At 34.4% G+C, this 26916-nt stretch overlaps 1 protein-coding gene across 1 annotated transcript in view; it reads right to left on the bottom strand.

Moving 5' to 3' along the window:
• The window catches only part of LOC126817675 (uncharacterized), a 46081-nt gene that overhangs the window by 8326 nt on the left and 10839 nt on the right, over positions 1-26916 (bottom strand). The window contains exon 2 of the mRNA XM_050544784.2: positions 4966-5171. The gene's annotated coding sequence lies outside the window, so the exon portion shown is untranslated. The remainder of the gene's footprint in view (positions 1-4965; positions 5172-26916) is intronic.

Below are 26916 nucleotides of genomic sequence, written 5' to 3'. Positions count from 1 at the left end.
CGATATTCAGGCTTGAATGTCAAAAATACAAATTTTAATCATGTATATCTACAGAATGTCTCCAAATCACATTTGATTATATAAGTATTCTAAAACGAACTAAAAATATCATAAATTGGGATGCCTGAGCAGTGGATTCACATAAAACTGCTCTTTCTCCTTGTTTTTTTTTTATATTGGCGATTCTCGGAAAACGAGCTACTCGTTTTTCGATATTCAAACTTGAATCTCAAAAAAGTAGATTTAATGGATGTACTTCGATAGAATGTCTCTAAAGCACATTTGATTAAATCAGTTTTCTAAAACGAACTAAAGATATCATTAATGAGGATGCCTGAGCAGTGGATTCACATAAAAATTACTCTTTCTACTTGTTTTTTGATATTGGCGAATGTCGAAAAACGTGTAGCTATCATAAATGAGGATGCCTGAGCAGTGAATTCACATAAAACTGATATTTCTCCTTTTTTTTGATATTGGCGAATCTCGAAAAACGAGCTACTCGTTTTTCGATATTCAAACTTGAATCTTAAATAAGTAGATTTAATGGATGTACATCGATATAATGTCTCCAAAACACATTTGATTAAATCAGGCATCCTAATTTATGATATTTTTAGTTCGTTTTAGAATACTTATATAATCAAATGTGTTTTGGAGATATTCTGTAGATATACATGATTAAAATTTGTATTTTTGACATTCAAGCCTGAATATCGAAAACGAGTAGCTCGTTTTTCGAGATTCGCCAATATCAAAAAACAAGGAGAAATATCAGTTTTATGTGAATCCACTGCTCAGGCATCCTCATTAATGATATCTTTAGTTCGTTTTAGAAAAAGTATTTAATCAAATGTGTTTTGGAGCCATTCTGTAGATATACATCCATCAAATGTGCTTTTTTGAGATTCAAGCCTGAATATCGAAAAACAAGCTACACGTTTTTCGACATTCGCCAATATCAAGAAACAAGTAGAAAGAGTAATTTTATGTGAATCCACTGCTCAGACTTCCCCATTAATGATATCTTTAGTTCGTTTTACAAAACTGATTTAATCAAATGTTCTTTGGAGACATTCTATCGATGTACATCCATTAAATCTACTTTTTTGATTCAAGCCAATATAAAAAAAAACAAGGAGAAAGAGCAGTTTTATGTGAATCCACTGCTCAGGCATCCTAATTTATGATATTTTTAGTTCGTTTTAGAATACTTATATAATCAAATGTGTTTTGGAGACATTCTGTAGATATACATGATTAAAATTTGTATTTGTGACATTCAAGTCTGAATATCGAAAAACGAGTAGCTCGTTTTTCGAGATTCGCCAATATCAAAAAAACATGGAGAAAGAGCAGTTTTATGTGAATCCACTGCTCAGGCATCCCAATTTATGATATTTTTAGTTCGTTTTAGAATACTTATATAAGCAAATGTGCTTTGGAGACATTCTGTAGATATACATGATTAAAATTTGTATTTTTGACATTCAAGCCTGAATATCGAAAAACGAGTAGCTCGTTTTTCGGGATTCGCCAATATCAAAAAACAAGGAGAAAGAGCAGTTTTATGTGAATACACTGCTCAGGCATCCTCTATTACGATATATTTAGTTCATTTTACAAAACTGATTTAATCAAGTGTGTTTTGGAGAAATTTTGTCCATGTACTTCCATTCAATCTACTTTTTTGAGATTCAAGTTTGAATATCGAAAAACGAGTGGCTCGTTTTTCGACATTCGCCAATATCGAAAAACGAGCTAGTTGTTTTTCATTATTCGCCAATATCGAATAACGAGTAGCTCGTTTTTCGTTATTCACCAATATCGAAAAACGAAAATCGAGCTAACTTCACACTGCCATTCAAACCTTTATTTAGACAACTGGAGTCAAATTAATGACTTTGAATTTTTATCTTTTCCCTTATGTCTTTACTGTTAAAACATGGTTGTTTACATGGTAACTGAAAAGACATTCCTACAAATTTATTTTTTGTTACATTTTTGTTATTATGGCCCATATTTAGTTTTCTTTATTTTTAACTATTATAGCAAGAACGCTCATAGACGCCAGTAATGTGAAATATCTCTTTTACTAATAACATTAAGCTGATGCTAAAATATTATGCCCAAAGTCCATTGTGTTCGTATTCATAGAAGTGAGAAAATCAAGTCAGTGTCAAATAAGAAACAAGGATTTTATACCTTGCTACCTTCTCTTTAAATTTTTCTCAGGTGACAACTACGTTCGGCAAACAAAATTTTACTTGCTTCGGTGAATATATGACATTTGATATATTATAAGTGACTGTGTGTCGACCAGTTTGCTAAAATATAAAACTGTTGAATTCTGCAGATATTTTGCAAAATAACAGTAGATTATACGTATTATGTTCTAATGAACAGCTCAAGAAATCTCTGACCAACTCTTACAGGACTAATAATAAAATAATAATAATATATGGTGTGTTTAATTTTCAATAATACGATTAAACCCACGAGGTTAGGCAGAAGTCTACACCTTCCCCTTGCCATGTAGACACCCGAGATTGAGACAATAACGTCTCTTTAAATCCGATAATTAAGCTTACTGTTAATTTATGACTTATTGACCATTATTCATTTAGGTACATACAAGTCTATGATCGATAATAGGTAGCTTAATTTTGATCTACTTACTTTACTATCTACCATACTAATATTGATTTTAACTTAAGGCTATACAGGATAAGTCATTTAAATAATTCACTTTGGTCTTAGATTATTCAAGTGGAATTATATTGTGACAATATGAACAATTAGTACTTACAGTAGTGACAGATGAATGCCATCAATAGCTCTTTAACAATGATATTTGTCCGTGTATGGGGTATGGATTATACCATAGTGATTTATAACCAATAGTCCAATGGCAATGCAGTAAATATTGCGAGTATCTAACAGTTGCAATTCATGCGAATTTTACTTTATTTCAGATGGCTGTTGCATGTAGGTGCAGACAATACGTGTTAAAGAGCCTTCCTGGCACGAAGACCTACTTGGTTCTAAGGAAAATTACTCATGATCAGAGAGAGAGGAGAGAGAGAGGAGAGAGAGAGAGAGAGAGAGAGATAACGTCCACTCGACGTTAGACGCCCACTCAACAAAAACTAGACCATTTCGAGACATGATCAATTTTATTTCAATAATTTCCGTGGGTATATTAGTCTTTAGCTGTGAGAGGAAACCAGAGGACACGGAGAAAACCCACAAGGTTTGACAGACGACCCTACTCCTGGTCACGTACAAGCTGAGAATCCAAACCACACCACTTGACTCAATGACGTGTTAAACCCAACCCCACTAATTTATCATCAGCGCCCATCAATCTGCATACAAAATGTTTCAAACTGAAAATATGTATTTTTAATAACGATTTAACTGGCCAATCTTAAGATCGAAGTCAAAGAACAATTCTTATAAACACCCATTCACTACCAGAAAGTGCCATCTAGATAAACTTGAATCACGCTTCTGCTTGGAATTTACTTGTATTGGCATCACGACGAGAAGCGTCACTGGTTATCAATAAAATATTATAAAATATTGGCGTTTTTTTAGTCTAATCTGAAATATTCTATTTCTATCTCGACTGAATACATATTTGAGGTTTCTTTGAAAATGGAAATACATTATGTGTTTTAAAAAAAGTAGTCTTTGATTTTTTTTGAATAAAATTCTAGATACATTCAATGACATTCAGTAATTTAGCATTTAAGTTTATATGACGTATTAATATTACATTATCAAATGGAGACAATGACGCGTTTTAAGTCCGCATATGATTTTGAACAATGAGTGGAAAATTTTAACAGCTGAATGCAAATGGGTTGTTATAATATTTCTCATTAAATTTAACGATTATACAACATATGTTTGTTAGCTCAAATTGTTTTATCTTCTGACATTATAAAAGTTGAAATGATATAAATTTATTTCATAATTCTCAGGTTTAATTTCATGCATGTGCGCTAAATGTGTATAACAGCCATTGTAGCTTAGTGGTACAACAAAACGTAAAACATCTACATGAATAACACACAGCTCAAGCTAATCAAAGCGAACCGCTCTCATACGATTACAGATTAGCCTGTCACAAGAAGTATGAAGTTCCGAAATAACATGAAATACGAGGCGATAACTAGCCAGAGTTCTAGGGGAAATTTTGCATAAAAGGGAGAAATTATAGACTCTTAGAACACGCGCAATAAATATCCACCAAAATGTATAGTCCACAAACACAGCCATCTTTAAGTAACCGTAATAGTGACGAGCGTATTTGATTTTTAGAATTGGGTCCATGGATTTATTTACTTCGCACAAGACTTAATGAAGAACTAAATGACATATCAGGTGATTCGTTATATAAGACGATTATACCATTATTTTAAATAATTTGTATGCAGTCACTGATAAAGCCAATTCTGGGTAATGCACTTTCTTTACGGTTAATATAACGTGTTCACTAGTTTATAACCAACACACATCAAGGTCATCCAGGTATTTCATATCTGTCTGTTTGTTTTAAATGAATACGATCTGAATGATAGATAATTAATGTGTAGGGTCTGGTCTATCTATCTGTAGAACGAAAATGATACGATAGCAAGAAAAAATCATCAAACGCTTTGGGGGAATACCATGTCTAACGTTACATGTCAGAGGATGTCAAAGAAATCGTGTCTAGCGGTTTAGATAGAAAGTCCCCGTGCACATATTGTCAGTTCGAAGAAGTGGAGACGGAAACGTCGCTGTCCCGACAAAATCCGCTATACTCCCACCCTCGCCTTGTAGAGCAACCAAAATTATGACAATTACCATGAACTGAATAAACTGTGTTCGAGAGGTTAAGCGATAGTCTAAACGCCCGTTTAAATCCCGTTAGTCGAGGAATGGATATCTACACTAAAATATGTTTAATCATACCTGAATTCAATGGCGTTCTTTTAAATGTACATCTTTCATTCTAGCATATTTGTCTCTTCGTGTTTGTATAACTCATACATCTGATCTCACCTACGCCTTGACTTAGTTCAAGTTACTAATTATTATCAACACTAGAACGTACAATTTGAACGTTCTCCAGAGTAGACTGTATACCAAGTCTTCAATATATTGATCACGAACCTTTCCTGTTAACAGATAATATATATCTTCATGTTACACATCAATATGCATGTTTAAACACTGTTAAATATCACTGCTAAAATGCTTTAGGGGCATTGTTTTCGACAATAACAAGCATTATAACCAAGAGCCAATTAAAGAAGGAAATAATAATGTACTGAACTTGAAAATTTAGGAAACAAGTAAAGAAACGTTTAGTAATAGTATGGCACGGGGTTATATGGAGTAAGGAAAAAAATTATGTTATTATTATATGTATTAATCATCAGAACCTTCGGACACAATGTATGATAACGAGTTTACGGTTCTAGTTTAAAGTGGGGGGGGGGGGTAGACTTATATATTTTTTTATATCTTAAATGGTATTTAACTCTCTGGGAAATGCACCTTGCCCAACAATTTGACAACAGTCGTGTTCATATCCACACACTGTTAATATTAAGAGTATGTGTGTTGGGTGGGGGTGGGGTAGTAGGCATTTATTATAAATACCGGTAACAAATTATACAGATATGCTTGTGACAACAAATGTTTAGCAATAATAAAATTGATGTTTGATAAAATTGATAAAAAGTCAGGACACCATAAGCTTTTGTTTTAAAACATTTACTTTCATTAGTATATTGACAACCCGATACTGTATAATAAGGTGATATTCTATTTCATATATATTATACTACTAATACTTATATAAAATTCATAAATATATATTGAACAGCTGTCTATATGAATATAATAGACATATTTATATTCATAAATGCTTTTATTGATAATTTAATTAAATATGATATAGTCAAGCTTGTACGGTTTATCTGGATTTATGACCGTACCAAACTAGACCATTATCTTTTTACCTATTGTCTTTAATTTCCGTATTTCATTTTTCATTACATCCATTAATAAAAATACCCCAGCTCTGTGGTAGCTTTTATTGTATTTAAAATGTGTTTAAAGACTACCTTAGTTAAAGGGGTATTATGTAAGATCAGATATAGTAGTTAAAAACTGGGTAATGAAAAGGGGATATGTTGAAAATTTCAGTCAAATTACTTCACTCTGAGCCGAGTTATCGTCCTTAGAAGAACAGTGTATTGCTACCATTGTTACGATAATAAACAAAGTCTCGATTATCCATTTTTACGGAAAATCATTAACCGCAAAACGTATTTAAACCTTTTGAAAATTTAGACTATACGATTACACCGAGAGATAATTATGGTCTTGGTTAGTTAATTAATGCCTAATTAATAATATTTAAGGCCTAAAGAAAGACCTGCAATGGTCAGATTTAAGATTTAGCTCTTGGATAATGCCTGTTTGATAATGTTCATTCTGCTGAAATTGATATATTTAGTTCGTGCTTTTGGATAATCTATATGACAGAACCATTATAGTTACATATACACTCTGTGTAATCCGACATATTGTAACGATCCCGAACGATGTCGGATGTGACAGAGTGCACTGTATAGCATAATACCAATAACAATTATTTTCAATCCACCTTATTGCACGGGAATATCATAATCATGTGAAACACGAAACTTTTAACATGTTTTTGATAAACTAGACGTTCCTAACACCAAACTTTGGAATCGGTGCTATACTTTGGATTAAGTTATGTAAATATCCGTAAGACGCCGGCTCACTAGCCTGGAGGTCGCGGTTTCGCGCTCCTGGTTTTGGCCGATAAAGTTCATCGAGATATTCCGACGTGGTTTCGTTTTATCAGTGGTGCAAGACGGAAGGCCTGACATGGGCAGTTCTCTAGTCGTTCGGGTGGTGCGAACAACCGAGGTCCCGTGTACCTATTGGCGTGCACGTAAAATTTCCCTCATAGCACACTGCATGGTATATGCCCGTCTTCATTAGCCCAGTTAGAGCAGAACAGTAGAATGTTAAAAAAAACTCCCATTTCATTTCATTTAATTATGGATATTGATCATGAAAAAGCACACTGGTTGGATTTCAATTTCAGAAACTGCCTGAAAGCTACATGTAACCACCGGAAACAAAATAACCCACTCATGTATTCGTTTTCCACAAGTACATACCCTACAGTTTTCATTGAACAAAGTTTGTTTGAAACAAAATAATAGAATTCAGACAATTCCTGTAGGAAATACTGTGGATGGTTTGTCTTGAATCAATTGTGACTTTATGACACTTTTATCCTTTTTATAGACAAAATTATGCCTTATCTACGAAATGCTTTATTGAGTTTTCAATGGGCAAGTAAGCTTCGGTTCTCTTGAGATATTATTTCGCGCGTTTCTGAATGTCGCAATATATATTAAGATTTCATAGAATTCTACCGTAAAGCCTGTGTCTATCTTTGATAATTTTATCATCGCTGCAAGGCTCTTTGTATTTTAGGACGGTCCAATTTGTTACTTTTAAACAAAATACACCCAGTCTTGATAACTATTTATATTACAAGATTGTGTATTGAAATATGGGGATTATCTTCGTTTCGTTATGATTTGAAAAAGAAAAAGAAAACAAGAAAAATACAAATCGTCTTTTCTAAAAGTATCGCTCCTATGACATTGTGTTTTTCTTGAAAGATTTAGTTTGATCTTTTAGATAAACCCAAGGCGGGCAAAAAAAAACATAGGATGATGAAAACAAGTACGACATTAATGCCCATCTATATTAGACCTTTTCCAAATATAGTTTTTAATTCCAAATTTATTATAATATTAAAAGGCCAAAGTCCAATAAATGCAATAAAAACTAGTCTGGTCAAAAATGGTGTATATATTGGCCCAAAAAAGGATGTAAAACGATCAACTAACTTAACGAATGGTTAACGAAAACAAGCGTTACTAAGTACATTTTACTTATTTCTCGCGGCCATCTTTATTTTATCCGTAATCCACACCAATACAACCAATACTTATTTGCCTTTACATTTTGTTAAATACTAGAGACTTTTGGCAAGTGGAATTTTTCCCATCCGTATAACGTATCCGTATCGTCACGTGATACGTTGCGTTAATTTAGTTTTAGAGTTTTGGCAGATTTTTGCGCCGTCTACGTATGGGTAGCTGAGCTGAGAGTAGTTCTATTACAGCATGATGGCAGTTATCTACCAAGATCAATATCAGTACTAGTCAAGTACCTAGCCTACAAATTCCTGAAGGGAGTAAAGTCGTTCGACTTTCGCGGAGTTATTTAAAAAAAAAAAAAAAAAATAGTGTCGAATCTTATTAAAAATATACCTCTTTTACAGATTTGCAAGGTCCCACCTCCCTAAATTTAGCACGTAGATCAACAAGCGTGCATACAGATAGGAAAATATGAAAATTCCGCGAAAATCTCATCCAAAGTAATAATTAAATTCCAGTCTTTGCCATGGTTAAAATCACATCAAATATACACCTTCGTTCTAGGATAGACATATAGATTCATAAAAACGCTACGGCACAACATTTCAGCGTCTAAAAGTAGCAAAAAAGACGACGACATTTTCCGTATTAAAACTGTTTGATACGTGCTGCCGTATCCGTGTGCCGTATCACGTATGAGAAATACACACGAATTGATGACGTTACACGCAAAATCATTACGGATACGCGATACGGACCAGGAATTTACGCTTGCCAAAAGTCTCTATTGACATGTTACAGCCGTATGTCTTTAAAAAAAACTATTTCCTCCATTCAGATTAATAACATGGAAATTTTAATTAAAAAGTAATATCTGTTCTTAAAATTTTCGACATTGATTAATTCTAATGTAAAAAAGAAATATTTGGCGTAAACGAATTTCCCCAGATTTGTTTTTAAAATGTTCAATATTAACACTTGATTAACATAGATCCGTCTCTAAGGGGTTGATCTTAGGAAAGAGTTTTATATTAATGTGAAGGTAGTGGAAGAAGGCACCACGTAAATTAGATGCATTGATTGGTACAAACACAGATAGCTCTTCAACATCTTTTTGTCTGAGAAATTTTGAAAATGTCATCTTCCTCAATTTCCTGCTTGAATCTGTTTAATGCATGATTGCACAATTTGAGTTATTTGATAAAATTATGTGATTCAAGTTCTTTAATCTTGCAGGGCTAGAGTAAATTCCAGTTTGCCATATTATTGTTGCAGATCTGTAATTGTGATAGATTTAATATGTGAAATGATTCATATATATGATTTTGAAATACTATATAACACACTGCATACATGCATCCATAACTCGGTAAACTCCTATTTATTTATTAGCGGATCTCTATAAAATTTATTTAAAAGAATGTTTAAGGAATGACACAAATTACCACACATGATGATGATGATGATGCAGATATAACAAAATCGAACCACTCTGTTAACTGACGTAGATGAACCGTTTCGTAAAATTTGTGCATCCAACCTCATAAGAACCAGTAGTCAAACAGAATAACACAGAAAGTGCAACCGCACCACATTACCATTAACGATAATCTGACCTACACCGAATTTTAATAGAGGGGAAATAATTTAAAAACCTTTGAGAGCACTTTTCATCAAATAATACTATCAACTGTATGTAGATCAGGAAAGATGAACTGGTCCAATTACCTCGGTAAAAGATGAGGAGCCCCTTCATTTCCACCAGTATGTGGACAGGATGACAGATGGGACTGCTATTCCAATATACCATTTATGAAGAACATTTGACAAGTTCCATTACCATACTGTTTAACCTATAGATTGAAATACTCTTTAAAATAAGAGTAAAACTAGTTCCATTATTAATACAACTATCACATAGCCTAATAATCCAAGGGATGACGCACATTAAAATCCAATATAACATTTCTGATTGAAAACACCATCCGATACAAATTGAAACTCTATATCTTATACAAATAATTTAAAATATAATTTGTATGAATAATTTCATAAAGCTAACAAAATTGGATACAGACGCTTTTTAATTCATGCTGTTTACAGTCAAAGTATATTTTTTAAAACAATGCGTCAATGTAATGGTTATGTAAATGTAATAATGTCTTTATTGAACAAATTAAACTGAACACATGTGTCCTTTGCGATAACTATTTTGTATACAAACCACAAAAGGCATTCTTTATGAACATTAGGAAAAAGGCACATAAGAGAAATAAATACCACCTTTTGTAATACCCAAAATTCTTTTGGGTTCTTTGGGCTTTTGATTTTTAACATAAGGCTCTTGTTGACCTGTATACCCAGTACAACAAGGTTCGGTAGTTCTCTTCTGAAACGTTATTCTTCTAGTTCCAAAATCGTCAGCTGTTAATAGGACATAAACAATCAACTCATATTATTTCTCTTTCCAAGATTTTAATCGAAGGTTCCGGCTAGTACATGTAGTCTGGCATTGGTACAAGGAACGTAATTTGTTCAAATTAGTCTGGTGATGGAACGAGTTGTTTTGATGGGCAGGGATAACAGTGAGATCGATTACATTGGATATGTCAATTTATGCTGCGTCCGAGGTCGATGACATTGGATCCAATATCCCCTATTTGGGACGTATATGACGTCATCCTCGGAAATTTTCAGAAGACTGGAAGACTGGTTTTGTTAAGATTCGTGTTATATTTCAAGTGTGAAATCTAACGTAAAGTGAACCTTTACGTATATGTCCCATGCTGCGCACGAGACCGGGTTACTGTGCTTTGCAAATGATAAATATTTATAGCGTTTGTAATCCAGACTGTATCTATTACAAAAAAAGAAACAACCAGTCATTATAAAAATTGTCTATCTAATATGATGAAACAAATCATAAGACCTATAAAGGGATATGAAAGACACTCCCTAAAGACCAAATACAAATATAAATAGTCTTCCTACGACGTTGGCCCACACTGGGAGATAAATAGGTTTTGGTAGTCTACACCTTACTCAATCAAATAATCTTCTTTTCATGTCGATTTGATCTCCCCAAACATAAGACACTTACCAATGGTCATTATGGTAATAATGAGCATGTACGTAAGATAAACATTAGCTGAAATTTATTGGTATTTGCTAGACAAAATGTAATTAATTTTCAGCTAGAACATCTAAAAATGATTAACGAAGATGATTAATATATCAACCTCATACTGATGAATTAATAACAGGTTTACGAGCAAAAATAGCCTGGAAAGTTTAATCGGTTAACTTTTATCAACTCACATTGATCAAAAGGGTATAAAAATGAAAATGAAATCAAAGGAGTTTAACGTCTTAATGTTCTGCTCCGAGTGGGCTAATTAAGACAGGCATTAGCAGTGGTGCTATGACGGAAATTTTACCCTATGGCCTACTCTTGGATCGAATTCCAATTGCCAATATATACACGGGACCTCTGTTTTTCGTCCCATCCGAACGACTAGACAACTGTCCTTACCAGGCCCTCCATCCTGCACCACTGAGAAGGGGAAACCACGCCGGAAAATCCCGATGAATTTTCTAGGCCAATGCAGGGATCGAACACGCGACCCCCAGGCTAGATAGCCAGCGTCTTACCAACTTGGCCACCGTGGCTCCAGGGTATAAAAACTAACAAACGTCATTTTTGGTTGCCAACTAATTTAAGAATTAGGGTATAAATTCTTGAATTAGCTTGCGACCAAAATGGCGTTTGCTAGTAAGTGACGTTATTGGGAGATAAACAATAGGCACCACAGCGTAAACTGTTACATTTACAAAGTATCAAGTATATTCAACATTCAGTATGATAAAAGTCTGTTTGATGACTACAAATTCTGGCAACATCCGTGGACTCATTGCCCCTTTAAATAAATGGCCATTTATAACCTACACTAAAAGGATGATTGATTTTGCATCCAATAATTATCTCATGTATCGCTTCCTAGCTTTAAATTGTCTGAAGTGGCAGCGACAAGGCTTAATCATTTTCTTTCATAAAATCATAATTATAGCTTTTGATATTCTCGTTTACAGATAAAAGATACGAATTAGTTCTGTAATCAACAGATCAATTATTTATGGCCACACAAAAATAAGGTTTGAGTGGATTTATCTTATGTATATTTTGGGAGGTACCAACTAGTGTACGGCTAACTAATGTGTAACGCTTTAACCCTAATTAGCGTAACCCTAATCACTAATGTACTCCTAATCAACGATAGTTAAGCCTAACTATAGTGTGACCAAGCCTAACTAGAGTAACCATAACTAGTTTAACCGTAAATAGTGGAACCATAACTTGTTAAACCCTAACTAGTGTAACGCTAATAACTAATCTACGCCTATCTAGTTTTGTATCACTTTTGTAGAATTTTTGCTGTTAATATTAATGATGACATTATATTGTATTAATTGATATCTTTAGCAAGTTATTAGATTCACATATATGTAGTGTGTACATATTGTTATATAAAAAGAGTCATAATGTGCTAAACATTCAATTCTAGGCTGATAACATATCTTGTGGGAAGTTTCTCCGGTATATTTCCGCTTTCCAAATTAGGGTGGGTTTCGACGTCATTAGTCTAAATTGACCAATCTCTTTGATTATTTACATCATATTTGACCAATTTGATAACTGAACGTCAAAACCCAAGCTACAAAACTATCATATTTGTGAGAATTCGCCAGACAGCAGATTCTGGAAGGAAAACATGTAGCAATTTCTATCAGCAGACTCGCCCATCGAGTCTGACTGGCTAGTGTTTGAGAATGACTTTAGTATTGTAATATATACTATGCTTGTATCCATATATCCGGCTATGATATATAAAATGTAAAAACGAACTGTTGCATTGTTATTCCTGATAAGACAAACGTCTTAACTAACTGAGACAGAAAAGAAGAAGTAAATACACAACGTGAAGGGAAAGCAAATACAACCAGGGACAAATTCTAGACGATCACAAGGCTACTAAGATATGTAGTAAGAAAAGATGCATGGGTCATACGTAGGATGTGGCGACCGGTTTTGGAATATCCCGCTCCCCACGTCTGACAAAAGACCCATGGTGATACAGTTTAACCGTAATGTAGCGTAACCTTAACGGTATTTCACGCTGACTAGTGTGACCATAACATGCTTAACCCAACTATTTTAACCCTTAACTTATGCACCCCTAACCAGTTTAACCCTACTGGAATGTTACCTTAACTATAGGTCTAACTAGTTTAACCCTAAGTAATGTAACCGTAATATAGCGTAACCTTGACGGTAACGCTAACTAGTATGACCATAACATGCTTACCCCAACTATTTTAACCCTAATAACAAATGCTCCCCTAACCAGTTTAACCCTACTAGATTGTTACCTTAACCCTAACTAGTGTAACCATAACTGGCTTAACCCTAACTGGCATAGTCCAAACCAGTTTAACGCTTATATAGTAAAACCTTAAAGAGAGTTAAGCCTAACTAGTGTAACCATAACATGATTGACCAGTGTAAACGTAACTAGTTTAAACCTAATATAGTGTAACCTTAATGAAAGTGTCAAGTTCGTGTGTTTGCTAACATGGTGTTAAGCCTACCTCTCGAACTATACCCCAAATCTTCAACTTCGATACTAAATACAGGTAGTTGCTATATCGGCAGCTATAAACAGTAACATGTGATCATGTACAAGACAGGGTATAGGCATTTCCTTTTAGCGCAACAAACTATTAATTAATATGTGGAATGCACGCAGTATACATTACACGGGCTGTTAAAATTAATTTTTAATCGAAATATCAACGCAAGGTAAGCCATAAATTATGTTTTATTTTTATTTGCCAGGGGTTTAGTATGCGTTGTCGTGACAGCACGGTTTTATACTTTAATATGTTAGAACACGTGTAAAATGTGTATGATTAAATGCTGTGAGCAAGTATATTAATATGGAATGATGACATTAATAGTACATGTATATAATTACAGCTGATACATGTAGAGATTAAAACTAATAATCTGAACATTATCTTTCTCATCAGATCATAATCTGCCTTCAGATAGAGTATTTTTAATAATATATTTAATCAAGAGAAAATAAGCCACATTTTCTATTTTCATCTTATTAAAGGAACACACTCGGCAATTTGTTTACACCACAATAGGCTATTCGATCATATTCGAACACAGAAATGTGCTTTAATTTGATCATATTACAAGGAAAGTTTTTATGATTGCGCAGCTCAGTGAATTCTACATTTATTTTGCCATGCTTCAAATGAGTTAAAGATACATTATGGGAGATTTTTTATAAGGAGTTAGCCATTCTTGCTATAACAGTTCAAAAATAGATGATGAAAGAAGAATATATTGAAAATTTCAGTCAAATTACTTTATTCTGAACATAGTTATCACCAGTGTAATTTTTGACTAGAAATGGGATTGAATTCCATCTTCACCGATTCTTAGTATGGCCGATCGCTTGATTGACAGGCGTTAACTGTTAACTCCACCTACATAATCTCTTCTGTCTTTTGTCTGCTGTCATTATATCCGAATTTGTGTTTTACCTTTTTGTATTTTTATAACAATTGGACAAAATGAGTGAGAGGGTAAATTTTCATTCTTACTTGTATTTTGGGCATGCATTAAATCAATTGAATATAGGATATAATATTATAATACGATTATGATAAATCTATAGGCCTAGGTCATAGACATACTAATATTATTATTATGTCTATGGCCTAGGTATACACCATTGGCGTCGTGCCTATTGGGGAAATAAAAATATTTTTATTGATATTATTAAGACAGAATACCTGTCCGTCTGTATTAGTCATCACACGGTCTCCAGGAATTGTATAATTTGTCATTATCTGTGGTTAGTTTATTGCACTTTAAATAGTTTAGATGTCATTTGTTAAGGCATCTTTCAACATCGGCCTCGCTTCGTACACTCTATCATTTAGCCTCGATCCGAGAGTATGACGTCAAGGTAACGGTTAATCTCCGCTCACGACGCCATTTAAAATTAAATCAGCCAAAGAAATCCCTTTTAAATCCAAGCTGAATCCAAGCCATCCGTGGGTCTACAGAGTTGATTTTGTGCTTGTTGTGTAAATAAAGATCTAATTTATAATTTCTATGACATCTGAAGCCTAAATAAAGACTTGCAATAATCAGATTTAGCTCTTGCATAATGTATGTTTAACAATACTGCAATACGTGCTGTGAAATAAAATTGACACTACTGCGCACAAATTCGCCATTGCCCTATGGGGGACAATTACGACACTCGTGAATTAATAACAAGAAAAACACGCAACTGAAACAACCTCAGGGGCGGATCCAGAGCGAGTGGGGGGGGGGGTAGGCGTGTTCAAACCCCACCCTGCTCAGCTACATAGAAAATTGCTTTATCCATTGTTATCAGATGTTTCAGATGGTGGGATGGGATTGGCAGTCCAAGCGCGAAATAATGATATAGACATGTGGGATATCATCAATTACATTGAATCACAATGCTCAGCTACATAAAAAATTGCTTTATCCATTGTTATCAGATGTTTCAGATGGTGGGATGGGATTGGCATTCCAAGCGCGAAATAATAATATAGACATGTGGGATATCATCAATTACATTGAATCACAATGTATTCCTATTAATTCATTATCAAATGGGGTGTTGGATTTCTCTCTTTAAAAAGCTCAATGTGTATGTATGCCTACGTAATTTAGAGACCATGTTGGCATCATGCATTGTCAACTGTTAAATGTCCTTAACATGAACCTGGCAAAACCCCTCCTGCAAAAATTCCTGAATCCGTCCCTGGATCTCTACACACTTTAAGAACAGAAGTTGAAGATATGTGACTGATACTGAAGGAGTTTCGCCCAAGAAGTACATATGTTTCGTCTTTAACAAATTAATACACTGACCGTGGCATTATATTGGTTATTGTCATCCACTGCCAGTCAACAGCACACCACAACATTACTTTGATTCAAAACTTCCTCTATATTGTATTCGACATATTTTTTTTTACAGACCACGGATAGTAGCTATTTATCGCACAGAAACATGGTTCATTAACGGTAACTTACAGTCTCCCATTTAACACAGCGACCGTTCTAGGTGAAATGACTTGCACATGATTGAAAATATCTTAATATTAGGTAATGAATAAAATATCTGCCACGACGACAACGTATCACAAAGAATTCATTGGTCTGTTTATAGTCCGTTGTAAGAAATTTATTTTTGTATATTATTTTTTCTGAGTGCATTCCTAGTGTATAATTTTCGGTACGAAGCAGATTAAGGTTCGTAATTAAATTTTCAAAGGTAAGAGGTAACAGGATTAGATTGTTTCTTTTTTTCTATTCTAGTTAGGTATTGATACACGTAAATTACGTTTGTCTGCAATGTTAAGATCGATCTTTAAAATTTGAAAATGTTAGATTTAATTTGAAGCTGTGATACGATAGCAGAGTAATTACTCCTACTATCGATGTTAAAAATTGTCTTTATTTACTGAAAGGTTACATAGTATTGTTTAGTAAAAACAATAGAACGGTAATACAAGTATCCAGACGTTATAATCTGAATGACAGCCACATACGTCGTAACTATGACACCGGAGACATGGCTAAAATGTCTCCGGTTTAAATCCCGTCGTGTATGTCTCAAAATAACTAAAGTACTATGATGAGGAGGCGTTAAGTTCCAGTTTAATGTGTTTTCCGATTAGTACTGAAGCTAGCGAATCTTTGTTTTAGATGAACATACCTTGTGGAGCAAGACAATATTCTGATCAAGGGAGTTTCTGAGAAAGTCTAAAACATACATTATGCAAGAGCTAAATCTGCCTATTGCAAATCTTTATTTAGACTACAGAAATTAGACCTTTATTTACACGAAAAGTTCAAAATCAACTCTGTGGACCCTCGGATGGCTTGGATACAGCTTGGATTTAAACAGTCGTCCATTTAAAATTAAATCAAGAAATGACCGACCAAGCTAACGTTTACCGTTAGTCACTGACCTCACAACCGGAAACTGGTGATGAAAGTTACTTGATAATCGAGAATATGTGGGTGGAGTTATCGTCTGTCTGTCAATTCTTAAACCTGTACACAAAGCTCTTGTGTGATCGTATTTGATTACAATTATACATACAGAACTCTTCAACAAAGTTTTTTTGTGCGACCTGTTTCAACAAGGGTTGTATAATCGTAATTTAGCGATGGGACCGTTTGCACCCAGCAGATCATCCAATTCACATTAATGTGCAACTGACATCAGGAAACATTTTAGTAAATGAAAAGAAAAATCCATTTAGATTATGACATACTTTTCAATATATCACAAATATATATATATATATATATATATATATATATATATATATATATATATATAAACTATGAATTCCAAGAACATCGAAAAGGATCGACAAATTAAGAATAATCAAATAAAATAAATCTGCAATCTCATAACCTGGTTAATATTTCTTTGAAGAAAAGATTTAACAAATAACAACCCAATGTTGTTAAGTTGCTATAAAGCTACAAGTTTCAAGTGATGAAGCGCAGATGTTTTCATATGTAGGATTTAGATTGACATAAATATACAACCGGTTGTTATACTTAATTGGATCCCGTCCCTGTTTAATATAATGATAGAGTCCAGAAGTAAACAATCTCAACGTTAAAAAAACCCCACGAAACAAGTAACCTTTTAGGTCCAGAAAGGACAGCGAAATCGACAATTCGTCTCTGGTTTGTTGTTTGTTTCCCAAACTACAGTACGATTTTACAAACGTGGGGGGGGGGGGGGTCAATATATATATACCGTCACCCCTCCCACCCACACACACACCCACACACACTTCCGCATGACATTTTGAGGTGACTGTTTGGAGTACAATCGAAGGAGATTGTTTGATTTTACATTTTACGACAGATTGAGAAAAATGCGTACAGAAGTGACTAGATTCCAGATGATATAGTTATGTTAATATATTTGGAGAAAGTGGTGCCTAGCTTAAATGGAAAGCTGAAAGTAACATTTGCGGAAAATATGAAACCTTTGTCCGGGACGTTCACATCAACTTGCTAAGCTTTGATCGGACGTATTCCTGTGATCAGGCGTATAGCTAAATATTGAGACGGTCAACACTCTTCTATATTTTATCGTATGATTGTGACATGTTGGGTTCTTTGTGGTTATAAACATCACTGTCACTGGAATGACATAGACCAAGGAATGACATGTATTTAACATTGATCACCGTGTGCAGAGGATTACTAGTCCATCTAATGACATGGTTCTGGAATTCTGGGACCCTGACTGATTAAATAATATACATTTGTCACAAAATGAGCCTTCAGATCAATTATATATATATATATATATATATATATATATATATATATATATATATATATTTATATATATATGAAACCATAATTATGGTGTATTGCTAGGGTCGATGGGATGATGTAACTGCTTGTTCACTCGGTGATGGTGATGTTTTATCAAGTATTCTAGAACGTGTAAGCATATCCTATCTAGAACACGGAAAATTTATGTTATTACCCGCGAGGCGATGTGACACAATATACTCTCAATGCTGTGCTTATTCATGTTTTTCACCTGCAAGCGCCCCCACCCCTACCCCCGAAGCTCTGGTTCTTTAAGAATAAAGAAGTGTTTACAACACCCCACCACCTGGCCAAATCCGCCCGATCATTTAAACCAACTGTCGTGCCAGTAGGTAGTTTCAAAATGTTATTCTACATAATTCTTGATAACCACAATACTGGTTCTTTTTATATATGACAAGAAAAGATTCGACTGAGATTGCCGATCGATATTGCATGATTATACAAAGCGCACACAAAAATAATTTGACAAAACAAAAGCTAATTGAAGGTTTGAGATTTGTAAGATATAAACCCATGTCTTTCTTCTCTGTTATGTTAGCGTCACATTGTTAAAGATTAAATTAATAAATTGACTCAATAGAGTTTTCAGAATATCCCCTGGGGCTTTGCTACATTAAAAATATTATTTCTTTAATATAGTTAGCGGATCGCTAGCTTAGTGGCGCACGAACAACCTGTCTTTCAAATACGTAAATTGACCGACACTAAATTCAAAGTTGTTTTTCCTGTCAATAAATCGCGATAAAAAAATCAATTCAATTTGTAACCAGATTGAAAATATCATGTATGATTTCAACAAATGATAAAACCACTATTTCGACGTTCATGGAGAATGGCCTGGACGAAGTTTACTGTTTAATCAGATATTGGGCCTGGGGTAATGATACTACGTGTGGTCTGTTCGAATCCCGCTGCAGGGCAATTTACCAAGCACAACCCAATACCACCAATACTACTGAATACTAACCCAATACTACCCAACACCACCGAAACTAACCCTAGCCTATCCAATACTACCCATACTAATCACATACTAACCACATACTAACCACATACTAACCAATATCATTACATGCCACCTGATTATGATTAAAAACAGACCGAATGCATAAATTATTTCAATACTAATAAGTTAATTCCATATACTATGCCGCGGAAAAACCTGATTGGAACAAAGACATCCTAAAACCAAATATAACACCATCGATCCTAATAATGTCTCGCATGTCAACGGCATGATCCATATAAAACACAGATAATGACAGTCACGCTATGAATTTGGAATTCCTGGAATGCTATTAGCTTATATATATCCGTGTATGATCAAGCAAGAAGTTTAAAGGGTTAGGAAACGTGAAATTTCCGTGACTGGAACATGACGCCCAGATAATCAGCAGGTCTAATCAAAAATCTTCTGAGGTTATCTATCACCCGAGTATGGGTATTGTGAGGACTCTAGTGGTACCCAGTACGGAAACATAACTTCGAAAATTCAATTGCTGTGCGGGCAAACTTCTACCCTGTATTGCATAGGTTACAACCATGTGGTAAATTAAAAACACTTATATGGATATACTACTTCTGAATTTATTAACATGCTACGTTTCGATACACATACAGATATCGTTATCAAGCAAAAAATTATTTGTGAAATCTACCTCTATATGTCTTATAAGGATTAACCATGTGGTAATCTCCAAATATCAGTCGCGATCTCGCGGATCACCATTTCCACTTCACGAGTTCTTTTTTTCATATCATAGAACTGAACAATAAATGTTTATTTGATTAAAACAGCGAAAGACAATCATTATTTTAAAAGCAATCTAAAGTCGTAAATTGATCCGAATTCTTGTTTAATGTCTCGTAGAGTGTGAAATTTAAAGTAATTCGATATCTGCAATCGACGAAACAACATGAAGATATATAGTCAGGTTATGTCAAGTATCTGACACTAATCATGTCGGGGGGAAGTAAGTTGTGTGATGTAATTCATAGAAATGATGTATAATTGGAATGAAACTAATGCAGAATTAAACATTTGAAAATTTCCTTTCTTTGCCAAGAAAATTAAACCTGCATTATGCAAGGGCTAAATCTGCCTATTGCAGGACTTTCTTTGGGCCTGAAATGTTATCTAAATTATTAATTAGGCATTAATTAACTTATCAAGCTATAATCAACTCTCGATGCCATCGTTAGCCTGTGATGTTTACTGGATTTGAATATATATTGTTATGGATAATTTAACATAAAAATGGGTAATCGAGACTTTATTTGTTATCATACCAACGTCAGTAATGACGACCGAGACTAGCCTAAAATTCAATGGCTAATATCTCGGTTCAGAGTGAAGCAATTTGATTGAAATTTTCAGCATATTTTGTTTTCATTATGGATGTTTTAACTATTATAGCGACAACTGTCGGCTTTTTATCTAATCTTGCCTAATGCCCCTTTAAGGAGTGCAGTTTATAAGTATTTAATGAGGCGAAAATATCCTTATACTAACACGTTATGCATTTTATCCAGTTCGTTTGGTTTCCTTTTTTACATTACCTCTATGTTTTATGTTACCAAGGTCTGATTATAATCAAATCATAATATATTTACAGCATTTTATATTTACGCAAATAATCATTCATCTTGATATTTTAGTTTTACATAACCAGTTGCAGGTGCATTTATATTTCAGACAATGAATATTAACGATCGATTAGTGAACAATGCATATAGTTATGTGTTGGAAATATTGTGGTACAGATAGAACAAGTAGTACTGTTGTGTATGTATTCAGTAGACCGTCGTGCGTCTTAAATGTGACAACGTGAATTTGGCACTTTATTCGGGATTCGGAAATCAGCAATAAATCAGACCGGCCTACCTAGCATCCGACAATTTCCTCGCTGCGACCGTTTGGCAAGCGAGTAGGGTGCTGATTGGTTTGTTGGCGTGCAAGGGACCGTTCTCTCCTCGCTACCTTCTACCGTAGGGATGGCCGACTAGGAAGGAGACTGCCGTTTGGCAAGCGAGTAGGCAGTTGATTGGTTTGTTGGCGTGCAAAGGACAGTCCTCTCCCGTACTCACCTGCGTTATTGCCGAATCTCGAAAAATAGTATATTAACCATTATGAGACTAACATCTAGGGTTTATCAAGTAAATTCACTTATTACTCCAATTTAGAGTTATATGTTTTAGTACATTTTAACATTACTTCAGTCAAAAATGTATATATTTCTTCTACAGTATCGATCTGGTATTGAGAATTTGTTTCTAGATCGCTTTTCCCAAGGGAACTTTCAATTGTTTATCATGCCTAAAATATGATCTCATTTGATGTTGTCAGACATCATTAAACACAGCACTGAATAGATCAACCGTTTGATTATTCTTCAACAGAGTTGGTTTTCCAAGAAAATGGCTATTATCGGATCTCTTGAGATAATAATAAAACGAACGATATCAAATTTAAATTCCGTGCCATCGTAAGTACACATTTTAGTTAGTTTAGTGTAAAATTAAACACGCATCTAAACAAAAACATCAAAAGGCATTGTCACTGTCGCGACCAAAATAAGTGTAATTAATTGTGAATAACATAATCATATTAAAATCTCCGACTTCCCGAAAATCTAAGCACTGACTGATATAGAGTATCAGCATTCATTAAACTCATCGAACGAAATCGACTAAACTATGCACGCCACTCGTAAATGGATAGTGAAAACCTTGATATATCAGTAATTAATCTACTGAATAATTAAATGATGGAGTAGTCGGAAGAGGGGGTGGGGTGGGGTTGGACGTTCTGATTGGGATGTTTACTCACATTTATTCACAAGTAACCGAATCGAGGATTAGACAATTCCCACCGTATCCAGTTTTCATATCTTTGTAAATTCCGTACATTATAATTGGGCCGTTATTGGACTGATACTCCTTTCAGAGATTCAACATGTAAAGTTATGTAACTTGTAAAGGATTCCCCAGTCCCACCAATGACGTTAAGATTAAGACATCTGAAATTTGTATTTCGTACTTTTAACAATAGTGTAATACCTAATTCTACTAGTCTGGTAGAAGTCTTCCATAACGTTGAGAACACGTCAATATAACAATGAACAAGTAAGGTAGTTATAAAATGAAGCCAAAGAGAGCGTACTATGATTGATCTTATAATAGCATGAGCAGACAATATATATCAAAACAGATTTAACCATTTGACATTATCTGCGACAGTATTTTAATGTGGAAGCGGACATTAAAAACGCCATTTCATACGAAAAACTATCATCGCGATTTTTGATGACCAGCTTTCTAATATATCCGTATATACCTTCTATATACAGTTATTACGGCTAGAAGTTAATTCACGATACTATTTTTGATAAGATAAGGGCCACTTTAGAAATTTCTTTAGTAGTTAAGTTTTGAAAAAAGCCCATAGTAAGGACTATAATTCCCGTCAGAGATTTATATGGCATATTAAAATAATGAATAAAATAAAACCAAGTACGAACAATCCAAACCATTAGACAAAATCCGAAGTCCTAAAAAAAAAAACGGTATAGGCAAAATAGTGTAATAAGGCAAAATAGTGTAATCAGCATATGGACTGTTCACCGTGTACAAAATACACGACAAACAGTGGTAACAGGTGTACGGAAGAGTAAGCTTACCCTGCCTGTTGCCACACCCGCCATAGCTGCATCCAAACTATTAGGCGAAATCTCGGTAAAATAGCGTGATTGGTCAATGGACTATCGGTATGCAATATATACGTGATGAACAGTGTTAACGATGTAGTAGACAAATATTATCAGGGAGATTGTATACGCGTCAATTAAATATATCTAGAATAATAGCTGAGAGAGACATGTTATATTTACCAATCAAGTCAATATGACGCCCATAAAACTTTTTAAAGGTTTTAATAGGTTTAGTTCGCAAGTATCCCTGTAGTTGAAGCCTCGATCTACTTAAAAAATCAGAATAAAATGAACAAGCCCTCGCGTAACGAATTAGTTGAGACACAAACACTCCATAAGCTGGTGATATTGGAATGTTACTACTAATAAATGGAAAGTTAACAATCGGAAAGTCAAAGTCATCACGTTTATCGTACAATTTAACACTAAGTTTATGGCAATTGCCAAAATCGAGACGCAGATCCAAATAGGAAGCGTAATTGTCACTGTCAGTAGTGTTTTTAATTTCGAGCTCATCAGGATATATGAATTCTACATAATCACTAAATTTTGGATTATTCAGTGATAGAACATCATCGATATATCGATAAGTGAAATTAAAATGTCTGACTAATCGTTTATTTGATTTTACGAGTGTCTGTTTGACAGAACATGGTTGGTTGAGATTAATGAAGTATCCGAGGAATTTAATAATATATCTCAAACTGTTCCACACTCTTGATGTGAAATCCTTTTCTCAACACCGTGAAAGATGGCATGACATATTACATAAGTAAATAGATTTTGCCAGACAACTATAGAGCATCAACATCATTTTTCAATTTGATCAAGGGCCACAGCTCAGACAGTAATTATTGATAATATATATGATTTTTCGTCCCATGAATATAAACAATATGTTTAAATTCCCAAGGAATCCACAAGATTTTGCAATTTATGAAATGAGATAGTTCCGACAGCAATTATCAGAAATATTTAAAAAAGTAAACCTAAACACTAAGTCATTTCTCGACTACCACATGGTTCAATTTTATTTCAATTATTCGCACCCGCACAGGGGTCTTTAGCAATGGGAGGAAACCGGGGGACCCGGAGAAGAACCACGAAGTTTGCGACACTACTCCTTGACACGTACAATCGGGGAATCGAAACCACGCAACTTGAATCAGTCAGACCTTATAAATCCACACACACGCGTTCATCAGTTGTTTTGCCATTTAAAGTAACGACCCTATATGTTTTCTTCAAATTTACTTTAAAATTCTTCACTTAATTTTCAAATTATTTCAAAAATAGTTTCACATGTTTATCGACAACGTCTCAGCGATAGAAGCAATGGAGCAAACATTTACTGCGGGCAGGTTTAGATGACCTCTAAGTATCTTTTGTTACCCGTGTATTGTAAACTATTAAATAGATTCCGTGATGTAAATCTTATCGAATTTCTTATCTTTAATATAAGCCACTTCTATTTCTAGAATGCACGTGGAGTATCTTATAACAGGCTGTAACATAATAAATCTAGCAGACGCAGACAAAAGAAAAATCCTTCACATATAGAGCCAAATACAGAAAAAAACAAAATATTTCAGGGATTAACATCTAACACCACGACATCGGATACTGGGACGATTCAGCATTGTCTAAAATGTTTTGAAAATATTAACAAAAGTAATGAATATTTTAAAGATTAATTGCAGCTAAACCTCTTTTATTAAGATAGATTATTCGACTAGATTTGACTAGTGTTTTCACCTCTGTGTCATTGATGAATTTTCCCATGCGCGGTTGAGCAGTTTTCTGGAAATGGCGCATTATAAGTATTCATATAAGTATTCACCCAAGTACGCTTACTGTGTCGGCGGTGGAACACAACATCAGTTAACTCTGACTTAATCTTTGGAGATACCTTAAACAAACAAATTAACATATCAATTTCAATGCAACTGAATACATTATTTTAAAACCACATACATTGGAACATTGCTTTGACGTAAATATAAAATCCAGGAGTCCCTAATTAAAAGCGTATTTAGAAATATAACTACCCATATGTATAATATCCGTATCAGCTTAGAACAAAAGACATTTGATTATTTGCCGATCGGAGAATATGTTAATGTTGTCGCATCTTCTTAAGGATTCTACTTTCAGGTTGTGTAGTTAGCTTCCAGTAATGGCATCGTATGGTTGCCAACAGCTACATGTTGACTCATAACATATACTGACTAGAGGCTGTTTTCAACAAGAACAGGTGTCATATGGACAATGTTAATTGACTATTTCGCCATTTAACTCCAGAAATGGCTAATTGACATGAGACTGGGACTAGATATTGGCAGTTAAAAACTTACTCTTCCTCCAGGCTGTTTCTTTTAATGAGGACACGACTTTTGTTTGTAAGATGGATGTTCGCCTATATTTCAGAGATACACAAACACGCGTAAACACAGAAACAGTAACAATATCTTACAGGCATATACTTTAGCTCATTTACGTTCAGAGAATATACATCCATCCAAATGCTGATGATTCAGTCGTATGAATATTCACCATTACATGTTGAAATAGCGTGTTACATAACGTTGGTATTGCATTTACATATTGCAAAAAGGTAGCCTGATTAAAACCCAGACCCTATTCCGTTTCACTTTTATAGTTCAAAATTTCGTTTTTCTTCGAGGCCATCGCAATCGTAAAAAAACCAAACAAATCCGAAACGAAATATTTATCTGTATTGACAAGAAGGTTGTTGTTTTTAAGAACATTTTCATGGCAAATACATCAGATGTATAACATTAAAGGCTAATAAGAATACTATCTATACTATCCGAACATCTGCTTTTAATTATTTATTTATTTGTTTATTTAGTCTCTAGGGTATCGACAGAATCAAGCTTTGTAGGCTATCTGATATATTCGCTGCTGTCAAACATCTTGATTCATTGTCTGATTTTATTTTAGAAATATATATCTCGGTCAAGAAATGATTGACAGTACTACCTCTATTAGTAGAAAAGATAACTAGCTGAATTATTATGCGAGTATTCGACTGACTTTTAATCGATAAACACCCAGACAGCTTCATTGAATCTTTTGTTTCATTAAATTATTTACTGATTGTTCTGTCTAAGCTTTATGTTATTTTTAATGCGTATTTTATAAGAACAACCGCACAAGCAACGGTGTCATGTTCAGGGGCGTGTCCAAACAAAATGACTTTCCAGATTATATGAAATAAAATGGGGTTTAACTCCCTACTGTTCTGCTCCGAACTATGCTAATGAAGACGGGCATACGCCATACAGTGTGTTATGAGGGAAATTTTAACCTGACAGCGGAACTACGGCCTACTGTTATATCGAATTCCAACTGTCAAGGGATCTGTTACGTGCACGCCAGGGTGTACATGAACCTCGGTTTTTCGTCCCATCCGAACAACTAGACAGTTGTCCTTATCAGGCCCTCCGTCCTGCATCACTGACAAGGGGGAACCACGCCGGAAAATCTGGATGAACTTTCTCTGTCAATGCAGGGATCAAACACCTGACCTCTAGGCTAGCGAGCCACCGTGATCCCCCATTAATATAAGAGTCTAGACTATACAATAAAACAAAAATGATCATTGTACAATTTGCGCATCCGATTGATACAACCAAATATGTATGCTATGGTATTTCTATTACTGATCGAAAGCATATTACGAATACCA

This window comes from Patella vulgata, chromosome 4 (genome assembly GCF_932274485.2).
Source record: "Patella vulgata chromosome 4, xgPatVulg1.2, whole genome shotgun sequence".
NCBI classification, from domain to species: domain Eukaryota; kingdom Metazoa; phylum Mollusca; class Gastropoda; family Patellidae; genus Patella; species Patella vulgata.
Note: the sequence above shows the minus strand (reverse complement) of the source record. Positions and strands in the feature narration are given on the sequence as shown.